The 12,113-nt window shown below is 41.2% G+C and overlaps 2 pseudogenes; both read left to right on the top strand.

The window, feature by feature from the left end:
* Positions 1-1,138: 1,138 nt before the first annotated feature.
* LOC125879615 (keratin, type I cytoskeletal 13-like) lies at positions 1,139-3,859 on the top strand (annotated as a pseudogene).
* Positions 3,860-7,050: 3,191 nt separating this feature from the next.
* On the top strand, positions 7,051-10,391 carry LOC125879614 (keratin, type I cytoskeletal 13-like; annotated as a pseudogene).
* The last annotated feature ends 1,722 nt before the right edge of the window (positions 10,392-12,113 follow it).

Below are 12,113 nucleotides of genomic sequence, written 5' to 3'. Positions count from 1 at the left end.
CCCCCTCTACCATTCTGCACTTGCAAGGCAGCTGATGCTGAAAGTGAAGGTTTGCCCAGCTGAAGTTGGCTGCAGAGGCTTTGTGGGCAAGTCAGCTACCAGGTTGCTTAAGGTCATGGGAATTCAAGGCACAGCCCACATCAACCCTCTCTAGCCCTGCAGAACATGCATTAACACTTTCCCTGCCAGGGTACTATTTTTAAGTTGCCAGCCACTGCCAGCATGTTAAGACCCACAGAATGATTTGTTCTATGAATATGTAAACAGTATATACATGAAACTAAAGAAAAGACCTTCTGTTTTTAAAACATTTAATTCTATCTTATTCCATTCATTTTTTATCAACACAAAGACAGTCATTTTCAAATACAAAATCAACTTCACATTTACATAGAAATACGTGGAAATTTACGTGGAAATGTGTCACTGTCATGGAGATCCAATTTTGTCCCAACAAACTTGTCTGCGTCCTTATCCAAATCGGATTAAGAATATAGATCGAAACAGGAATTATCAGAGTCTGAGTCCATACACATCTCCACGGCTTGCGCAACCATAATTTTTTTTCTGTCATAAATGATGGAAAATCTCGTCAACTGCAGGGATAGTGTTAACAACAGCAGGGACAGAAGGAGTAATTGAGAAGATAGATATGGTCCAGATATAACAGGGCATTGATGAGTAAAGCAAGAAAAAAATAAATTAGGTTCAAATACTCATCAGTTTCACCACTATAGGTTTATGAAATGTATTAAAAATTGCCACTCAGCACTCCCATCTTATAGAGATATTAACCTTTTAATGAGCTAAAGGAGAATTTTCTCAACTCCAAAAAATGCTAACTTTAGACTCTCCTGCTGTCTTTGAATCTCTCTGTGGACAGAGCTGTGAGCTGTGAAGCATATGAGGTCTGACTGGATGTTTGGTCCTAGGGGCTCTCTGTGGACAGACAGGACTGGACAATCAGGTATAAAAGATGTCAGGCCCCTCTGAGATGTTGCCCAGAGGCCCTGGAGCTTATCTTAGAAGGGTTTGAATAGACTTTCTCTTTCAGATGAAGACCTACCCAACCTGCTGGACCTCACCTGCTCAGCTCAGACCCGTTGGCTTGACAGGTTAGCTGCACTGTCACTCTGGCATGTTTGGCATCCCAAATACCACAACGACCCCCCTCACCATTTTGAGGCATAAGAGGAGCTGCTGTCCCAGCACCTCTTCACTCTCTGCTCAGAGCCAACGACCAGCTGACCAGCAGCCATGACCTCCTTCTCCAGCCGCAGCAGCTACATGTCTTCCCCCATGAGGAGCTCCATCTTGATGGCTCCCTCTGTGTCCCAAAGAGTCAGCAGCATAGGGGCTGGCAGTGTGTACGGAGGAGCTGGAGGGTCTGGAGTCCGTGTGTCCAAGGCCTCCTTTGTTTCCTCTGCTGGTGCTGGCAGTGGCTTTAACTTGGCTGACGCAGTTGACGTGACTGTGAGCGAGAAAGCCACCATGCAGAACCTCAACGACCGCCTGGCCACATACCTGGAGAAGGTGCGCAGTCTGGAGAAGGCCAATGCTGAACTGGAGCTGAAGATCAGACAGTTTCTGGAGAACAGAACCCTGCCAGACGCTCACAACTTCACCAGCTTCAACGTCCGCATCAAAGACCTGCAGGACAAGGTGAGAACAGAAACTTAATAAGCCTTTGCTTTTGAATATTTTGATTGGAAGTATTTAGATTGATGATTTTATGTGACAAGTATTGAAGTTTTTGGTTCTTCATTTTTTCTACAAACCATCTGAACATTAAAGTTTTAATTTATATTTTTTTTTCAACATTTCAGATCAATCTTGCTGCTCGTGGTAACGCTGACCTCATTCTCGCTGTGGACAATGCCAAGCTGGCCACCGAAGACTTCAGAGTCAAGTGAGTGTGAGACTTTGAGTCTTTTAACATCATATCACATGGTGAGAACACAACATAAAGTTATCTGATTCAATCTGTGTTTTTGTGAGCCCCTTCTTTGCAGTCATTTCAACATTCAGGTGATTTTTTTTATCTCATTCTTGCTTTTTTTCCCCCCAGGTATGACAACGAGCTGGCAATGCGCCAAATGGTGGAAGCTGACATCGCCGGGCTGAAGAGGGTCATGCAAGAGCTGACCCTGAGCCGGGCTGACCTGGAGAAGCAGTTGGAGGGTCTGAGAGAAGAGCTGATCCATATGGAGAAGAACCACGAGGAGGTATGACCACTGAAACCTGACAAAAAAAGAAACAGAAATAAAAGGATAAAATAACAGAAGTTTAACCAGTGTCTTCCTGCAGGATCTGCTGGCTCTGCGGGCCCAGATGGGAGGTCAGGTGAATGTGGAGGTGGATGCGGCTCCTCAACAAGACCTGTCTGCTGTCTTGGCTGGAATCAGAGACCACTACGAGACCGTTGCCAACAAGAATCGCAGAGACCTGGAGTCATGGTTCCAAGCCAAGGTGAGACCACAAAGTCCTATTTCGTACTCTGAATGTGATCACTGCTGCCCCCTACTGTCCAAAACCGGCTCCATCTCAAGTCATACTACAACCACTTTTTGATTTTTAAGTTTTATAAGTTTTACTTTTGAAGTTTTATAGCTTTTTTTTTTTGGTCTTTAAGTTACGCTCTTCCGGGATGTTTAGCAGCTCAATAACATAATTAGCACTTGTGCTCCACAGACAGCTGACCTGAACAAAGACGTGGCTTCTAGCGCTGAGTACTTGCAGACGTCAAAGTCCGAGATCGGGGAGATCAGAAGAACTCTTCAGACTCTGGAGATCAAACTGCAGGCTCAGATCAGCAAGGTAAGAAAACTAATCCTTTCAACCTCATTAAGTCATCTGTTGTTCTCTCTCTGACCTGACTGTCCTCCCTCTTCCTCCTGAACAGAAAGGAGCTCTGGAGGCAAGTCTCGCTGAGACCAGGACCCGCTACGCCAACATGCTGACAGGTTACCAGAGGCAGGTGGAGGCTCTGGAGGAGCAGCTGGCCCAGCTGAGATCTGACCTGGAGAACCAGAAGATCATGTATGCTGACCTGTTGGACATCAAGACCAGACTGGAGCTGGAGATCGCCCAGTACAGGAGGCTGCTGGATGGAGAGAGGTGAGTGCAGGGAAACGTTCAGTGAATTTAGAACATTTTCTCTGCCATTAACTCTTTCACACATGTTGTGTTAAGTGCACAAATACTCACAAAACATCTTAGCTTAGCATTTTAGCATGCAGAATCTTATGGGAGTGTCTTTAGTTCTGTAGGTATTTGGTCATAAAGCAAAGTATTGGACACATTCAAATGTTGACCTGATGATGGTGCTAGATGAAAAATCAGAGGATCTCCTAAGTTATTACACTTCCTCCTGATAAATGTGTAAACCACATTTCATCACAATCCATTCAGTGGTTGTTGAGATAGGTTAGTTTTGAACAAAGTGGTTGACAAACAGACATTTGCATCCATCACTGCTACTGCAGAATGGCTAAAAATACTAATACTAATAAAATTTTGCATCATAATTTAAACTTTAAATCTCATAGTTTTGGACAGAATTCAGAAAAATGGCATTTATTCATTGTAAAAACACATATCAGCTTCTGATAACAAAAACAAAAAATACTGTTTCTTACTTACTAGCTACTAGATGATGTAAACGTAGTTTCATTTAACTTTAAGTATTACTAGTTTTGTTTTTCTTTTGATAAAAAATAAAAAATCATTTTCAGTCTGATCATACTGAAAAAGTCAAAATAAACTGTGATTTTTCTTTTCTGCAGCATCGCCACCATGCTGGTGTCCACCACAAAGGTAGAGGATTCCTCTGCAAAGTAGATCAGCAGCAGCAGTTAGACCAGAATAAAGCATCAGATGCTGTTATTGTAAACTGAGTCTGTCTGACATTCTTCAATAAAAAAAAACAAAGTCTTACATAATGTCTGTGGTTCTTGTGTTTTTATTTCACATTGACAGATCAGAATCATCTCTGATGTGTAACTGAAAAGAAATAAACAAACAAAAAAATAAGAGACAAGAGAAGAGGATAATGGAAAAACATAATCGTGTTGTGAGGGTATGCTGAAAAAACTGTATTAACCTACTGCATTTTCTATTTCATTATGTTACGTTGGCAAAAGAAAAAACAACAAAATTCTATAAAAAAATAGATAAAGATATATATAATGATAATGTAAAAAATGTATATGCATGCATGTATGTACATATAAAACAAATTTTTATTAATACATTTTAATATCAATAACCCGACAACAATTACCCGATTTTATACATCCATAGAACCTCTCTAAAAACATAACTGCTTGGTAACCAGTCTAATTGAGACAGGCCTTCATTTGTGAAAAAGGGGAAAAATGGGTGGTTCCTCATCTACAGGGATCACCATGTTGCATCGCCATGTTTGTCCAGTAGCCCGGATTGGACAAACAACATACTGGCTCTGGATAGGGCCATTTGTGTTTTCTAGTTGGCCACCACAGCTAGCAGTCTTGCTGCGGTGTGCAGCATCAGGACAACAAAGTTTTTTTCAAATGAAACTGCTTTATTCATTGTTTTTACCAGTTTTAATCACAGTGTCCATTGGGTTGGAGAGAGGAAGACCTTTGTGGATGATTCAGCTCCCACTATTAACCTCCTGAACGTCTAGTTATCAGAAAAATATTTGGAGCCAGCTGGCAACAAGAGAAAGCCTACATCATTCATTTACTCATAGGCCACCACAGGGCAAGTGCACCTGTCAAGCTATGCTCAAGGCGTTGACCATTTGAAAAATTAAGTTTGAGTTGGAATTTAACATGTAAATGTACAAAAAAAGTCACACTTTTGTGAGTCTTCTATTTAGTCTCTCTGAGGACAGATCTCAATCTATCAATCAATCAATCAATCAATCAATCAATCAATCAATCAATCAATTTTATTCATAAAGCCCAGTATCACATATCACAATTTGCCTCACAGGGCTTGACAGCATACGGCATCCCTCTGTTCTTAGGACCCTCGCAGCAGATAAGGAAAAATCCCCCCAAAAAACCCTTTAACGGGGAAAAAAATGGTAGAAATACCTGTCAGCTATGTGGTGTGGAGGTCCTTGGGCTCTGTGTGGACTGACACCTGGGGCAACAGAAGTCCAAAGGGTGAACAGGCCCATCAGGTGAGGCTGGATTCCTGCCCCTTCATCCATCAAGTGTGCACTGACAGCATTACACTCAACCAGGTGTCAACTTTCTCACTGAAAGATACAGCACTTAAAAACATGTTAACCCCTAAAGGAGTCAAAAAGTAGACCTGCGGGGCATGACAAGATTCATTAATAAAGTGGAAATAACATTTTCTCATAACATAAAATAATATTCTCATTCTTCTTTTCAAATGTTTCTCTTTTATTACCTCCGCCAAGGAGGTAATGTTTTCGCTGGCATTGGTCTGTTTGTCTGTTTGTTTGTTTGTCTGTTTGTTTGTTTGTTTGTTTGTCTGCAAAATAACTCAAAAAGTTCTGAGAGGATTTTGATGAAATTTTCATCCAAGGTGGATAATGGGACAAGATGATAAAATTTTGGTGGTGATCAGTTGAAGCAAAGTGGATAAAATAATAAATAAACTCTATGGTCTGACAGCCTCAGCAGCAATTCCAATTTCTAAAGACGATGAAAATAGCGCCATCTGGTGGCCGGAAAGCACGTCTTGTTCTACTTGCTAAATATTGTTGTAATTCTAAAGTTGAAATTAATGTTCTGTGTTGGAAAAAAGAAAGTGAAAAATACAAAAAAAATCATATTATATTCTGTGTTGGTACAAAATAAAAATGAAATAAATACACCACAGTGTCTCCATGATGAAGACATATATAACCTAATAATGATAGGGATGCAAATAACCTAATTGTGATGCAGGCTGCAAAATCTGATGCAGAGGAGGAGGGAATATCACCTACTTGGCGGAGGTCTGCACTCTCTGAGTGCTTTTCTAGTTTAGTTTATGCTGTTTCTCTGTAAAACACTGGACAGTTTCACCACTTAAGGGCTCTAAAACCTATAAAATTTTGCATCTTGAGAAGTCAAAATGATTCTTAAACCTTTGATAAGTAAAAACTGCTTCAGTTTAAAGGCTCACAAGCCAAATAATTCTCTAAGGAGTTTTATTTTTATTTTAATTGTCTAAACAAAGGGAAGACCAGGAAAAAACACATTTTTTTTTAACATGAAATAATATTCTGATTGTTTTCAGATGTTTCCTTATTTTTTTTTACTTTTTTTTGTGAAAGTCAAGTTTCAAGTTTTTTTTTAATTTATAGCACTCAAAAAAAACGAAACAGGTTTTGCTTTAAAAACCATACATATATGTTTACACATACAAGCATAAAAGTGCATAGACGAGTAAAGCAAGATTAAAATAAATTAAATTTATATACTCATCAGTTTCACCATTATAGGTCTATAAAATGAATTGTAAGAGTGGCCTCTTGAGAAGTAAAAATCACTCTTTGATTTAAGTGCCCACAGCTTGTAGAAATATTAAACCTCTGATCGATAAACTTTGCTTGGGTTTAGGATCAGTATAGGAGTTTTCATTGTAAATAACTAAACCAAAGAAAGACGAGCCATCAGAATGTGAAAACTATGACCTTAGAATTCATTTTCAATTTTGTGACGACATATTTTGCATAAAATCGAATAGGGTTTTAAATAGTTTAATGAGCAAAAGGAAAATTTTCTCAACCCATAAAGAAGCACTTCAACTTCAGACTCTCCTGCTCTCTTTGAATCTCTCTGTGGACAGAGCTGTGGGCTGTGAAACATTTGAGGTCTGACTGGATGCCTGATCCTCAGGGCTTTGTGTGGACTGACAGGACCGCACCGTCAGGTACAAACAGCTGTCAGGCTCCTCTGAGATGTCACCCTGGAGCCGCTAGAAGAGTTGAAATAGACTTTCTCTTTCAGATGGAGACCCACCGGACCTGCTGGACCTCACCTGTTCAGCTCAGACCGGTTTGCTCTCCGGGCCTCAGGGCCACAATATGACATAGCTGGCATGTTTGGCATCCCAACCTGACCCACTACCACACCCCCAGCCTGATTTTGAGGCATAAGAGGAGCTGCTGTTCCAGCACCTCTTCACTCTCCGCTCAGAGCCAACGACCAGCCGACCAGCAGCCATGACCTCCTTCTCCAGCCGCAGCAGCTACATGTCTTCCCCCATGAGGAGCTCCATCGTGATGGTCCCCTCTGTGTCCCAAAGAGTCAGCAGCATAGGGGCTGGCAGTGTGTATGGAGGAGCTGGAGGGTCTGGAGTCCGTGTGTCCAAGGCCTCCTTTGTTTCCTCTGCTGGTGCTGGCAGTGGCTTTAACTTGGCTGACGCAGTTGACGTGACTGTGAGCGAGAAAGCCACCATGCAGAACCTCAACGACCGCCTGGCCACATACCTGGAGAAGGTGCGCAGTCTGGAGAAGGCCAATGCTGAACTGGAGCTGAAGATCAGACAGTTTCTGGAGAACAGAACCCTGCCAGACGCTCACAACTTCACCAGCTTCAACGTCCGCATCAAAGACCTGCAGGACCAGGTGAGAACAGAAACTTAATAAGCCTTTGTTTTTGAATATTTTGATTGGAGGTATTTGAATTTAAAGTTTTATGGTTTTAAATGGGGCAGCACGGTGGTGTGGTGGTTAGCACTGTCACCTCATAGCAAGAGGGTTGCCGGCTCAATCCCAGGTGTGGGAGCCCTTCTGTGCGGAGTTTGCATGTTCTCCCCGTGTCAGCGTGGGCTCTCTCTGGGCACTCCGGCTTCCTCCCACAGTCCAAAGACATGCGGATTGGGGATTAGGTTAATTGATAACTCTAAATTGTCCGTAGGTGTGAATGTGAGCGTTGTGGTTGTTTATCTTTATGTGTCAGCCCTGTGATAGTCTGGCGACCTGTCCAGGGTGTACCCTGCCTCTTGCCCAATGTCAGCTGGGATAGGCTCCAGCCCCCCCATGACCCTCAAGAGGATGAAGCGGTTAGAAGATGAATGAATGAATGATTTTAAATGTAACTCAAGTTTATTTAAGGTTTATAAGGTTTATTAATTCTTCAGTTTTTTTTAGGAAATCTGACTATTAATGTTTTTTTTTTTTTAAAGATATTTTTTGGCCATTTTGCCTTTATTGGACAGGACAGGTAAGTATGAAGGGGGAGAGAGAGAGGGGGGATGGCACGCAGCAAAGGGTCACAGGCTGGATTCGAGCCCAGACTGCCGCGGCAACAGCCCTACACATGGGGCGCCTGCTCCACCACTAAGCCACCGACGCCCCGACTATTAATGTTTTAAGTTTAACCTTTTCAACATTTCAGATCAATCTTGCTGCTCGTGGTAACGCTGACCTCATCCTTGCTGTGGACAACGCCAAGCTGGCCACCGAAGACTTCAGAGTCAAGTGAGTGTGAGACTTTGTGTCTTTTAACATCATATCACATGGTGAGGACGCAACATAAAATAACCTGATTCAATCTGTGTCTTCATGAGCTCCTTCTTCCCAGTCATTCTGACAATCAGGTGAGTTTCTTGAACTCTGTCTTGTTTTTTTTTTGCAGGTATGATAACGAGCTGGCCATGCGCCAAATGGTGGAAGCTGACATCACCGGGCTGAAGAGGGTCATGCAAGAGCTGACCCTGAGTCGGGCTGACCTGGAGAAGCAGTTGGAGGGTCTGAGAGAAGAGCTGATCCATATGAAGAAGAACCACGAGGAGGTATGACCACTGAAACCAGACAAAAAAAGAAACAGAAATAAAAGGATAAAATAACAGAAGTTTAACCAGTGTCTTGCTGCAGGATCTGCTGGCTCTGCGGGCCCAGATGGGAGGTCAGGTGAACGTGGAGGTGGATGCGGCTCCTCAACAAGACCTGTCTGCTGTCTTGGCTGGAATCAGAGACCACTACGAGACCGTTGCCAACAAGAATCGCAGAGACCTGGAGTCATGGTTCCAAGCCAAGGTGAGACCACAAAGTCCTATTTCGTACTCTGAATGTGATCACTGCTGCCCCCTACTGTCCAAAACCGGCTCCATCTCAAGTCATACTACAACCACTTTTTGATTTTTAAGTTTTATAAGTTTTACTTTTGAAGTTTTATAGCTTTTTTTTTTTTTTTTTGGTCTTTAAGTTACGCTCTTCTGGGATGTTTAGCAGCTCAATAACATAATTAGCACTTGTGCTCCACAGACAGCTGACCTGAACAAAGACGTGGCTTCTAGCGCTGAGTACTTGCAGACGTCAAAGTCCGAGATCGGGGAGATCAGAAGAACTCTTCAGACTCTGGAGATCAAACTGCAGGCTCAGATCAGCAAGGTAAGAAAACTAATCCTTTCAACCTCATTAAGTCATCTGTTGCTCTCTCTCTGACCTGACTGTCCTCCCTCTTCCTTCTGAACAGAAAGGAGCTCTGGAGGCAAGTCTCGCTGAGACCAGGACCCGCTACGCCAACATGCTGGCAGGTTACCAGAGGCAGGTGGAGGCTCTGGAGGAGCAGCTGGCCCAGCTGAGATCTGACCTGGAGAACCAGAAGATCATGTACGCTGACCTGTTGGACATCAAGACCAGACTGGAGCTGGAGATCGCCCAGTACAGGAGGCTGCTGGATGGAGAGAGGTGAGTGCAGGGAAACGTTAAGTGAATTTAGAACATTTTCTCTGCCATTAACTCTTTCACACATGTTGCGTTAAGTGCACAAATACTCACAAAACATCTTAGCTTAGCATTTTAGCATGCAGAATCTTATGGGAGTGTCTTTAGTTCTGTAGGTATTTGGTCATAAAGCAAAGTATTGGACACATTCAAATGTTGACCTGATGATGGTGCTAGATGAAAAATCAGAGGATCTCCTAAGTTATTACACTTCCTCCTGATAAATGTGTAAACCACATTTCATCACAATCCATTCAGTGGTTGTTGAGATAGGTTAGTTTTGAACAAAGTGGTTGACAAACAGACATTTGCATCCATCACTGCTACTGCAGAATGGCTAAAAATACTAATACTAATAAAATTTTGCATCATAATTTAAACTTTAAATCTCATAGTTTTGGACAGAATTCAGAAAAATGGCATTTATTCATTGTAAAAACACATATCAGCTTCTGATAACAAAAACAAAAAATACTGTTTCTTACTTACTAGCTACTAGATGATGTAAATGTAGTTTCATTTAACTTTAAGTATTACTAGTTTTGTTTTTCTTTTGATAAAAAATAAAAAATCATTTTCAGTCTGATCATACTGAAAAAGTCAAAATAAACTGTGATTTTTCTTTCTGCAGCATCGCCACCATGCTGGTGTCCACCACAAAGGTAGAGGATTCCTCTGCAAAGTAGATCAGCAGCAGCAGTTAGACCAGAATAAAGCATCAGATGCTGTTATTGTAAACTGAGTCTGTCTGACATTCTTCAATAAAAAAAAACAAAGTCTTACATAATGTCTGTGGTTCTTGTGTTTTTATTTCACATTGACAGATCAGAATCATCTCTGATGTGTAACTGAAAAGAAATAAACAAACAAAAAAATAAGAGACAAGAGAAGAGGATAATGGAAAAACATAATCGTGTTGTGAGGGTATGCTGAAAAAACTGTATTAACCTACTGCATTTTCTATTTCATTATGTTACGTTGGCAAAAGAAAAAACAACAAAATTCTATAAAAAATATAGATAAAGATATATATAATGATAATGTAAAAAATGTATATGTATGCACGCATATATGTACATATAAAATGAGTAAACAAAAAAAAATAGGAAGAAAATTTTGTAGACAAGAGAAGAAAATTTCTGATGAAATTGCAGTGTGAATGCTGGATGTTGAAAAGCTGACACTAAACTGGATATAATAGTCTTCTATTATGTCTCATATCACAATTTGCCTCACAGGGCTTTACAGCAGACAGCATCCCTCTGTCCTTAGGACCCTCGCAGCGGATAAGGAAAAATCCCCCCAAAAACCCTTTAACGGGGGAAAAAAATGGTAAAAATACCTGTCAGCTATGTGGTGTGGAGGTCCTTGGGCTCTGTGTGGACTGACACCTGGGGCAACAGAAGTCCAAAGGGTGAACAGGCCCATCAGGTGAGGCTGGATTCCTGCCCCTTCATCCATCAAGTGTGCACTGACAGCATTACACTCAACCAGGTGTCAGCTTTCTCACTGAAAGATACAGCACTTAAAAACATGTTAATACTGGTTTTTTTTTTCACAATTAATGTGTCCTTAGGACATTTTTATCTCTTTGTAATTAGTCCGTGTAATGTAAGTATGCTTTATATGGTAATTTAATAACCTTCTATTTCTTTTCATTTGCATTACCCCTCTACATCTGTACTTCAGAATGACGGGGGTTTTATCATACAGCAACTAAGATATAATAACTTTGAACACAGTAACAAATCAGGAAAATTTTTGGCTAATCAGCTCCAACGCAATAAAGAAAAATCTCTGATACCAACAATCCAGGGGCCGTCCGGAAATTACACACAATCTCCCCAGGAGATTAATCAGATTTTCTATTCTTTCTACCATAACTTATATTCAACAGTAAATAATCCAAACCCAGAAAATATTCAGGCTTTTCTCGATAACCTAAATTTACCTCAATTATCCACGGAGCACAGAAATATCTTAGATGCTCCCCTGACTATTAATGACCTACAGAGCGCATTAGACAAAATGCCAGCAGGTAAGGCTCCAGGTCCAGACGGCTTTCCTGCCAAATTTATAAAATATTTCTGGACAATATTAGCACCACTTTTTGTCAGGACAGTGACAGAGATCAAAAAGAACGGAGGTATAAGACCTCACATGAATACAGCAGCAATCAAATTATTACTAAAGCCAGACAAAGACCCCACACTTCCTTCTAGCTACCATCCTCTATCACTAATCAACAGTGATATCAAAATTATCTCAAAGGCACTTGCTTCTAGACTGGAGAAAATAATTGCATCAATAATTCATAATGATCAAACGGGCTTCATTAATGGTAGACACTCAAGTAATAACGTCAGAAGAGTTCTTAATCTGATAAGTAAAGTACAATGCGTTAACATAAAAGCAATTATTCTGTCACTTG

The sequence above is a fragment of the Epinephelus fuscoguttatus genome, linkage group LG19 (genome assembly GCF_011397635.1).
Source record: "Epinephelus fuscoguttatus linkage group LG19, E.fuscoguttatus.final_Chr_v1".
Taxonomy (NCBI): domain Eukaryota; kingdom Metazoa; phylum Chordata; class Actinopteri; order Perciformes; family Serranidae; genus Epinephelus; species Epinephelus fuscoguttatus.
The sequence above is the reverse complement of the archived record's forward strand: the minus strand, read 5'-3'. Positions and strand labels throughout refer to the sequence as shown.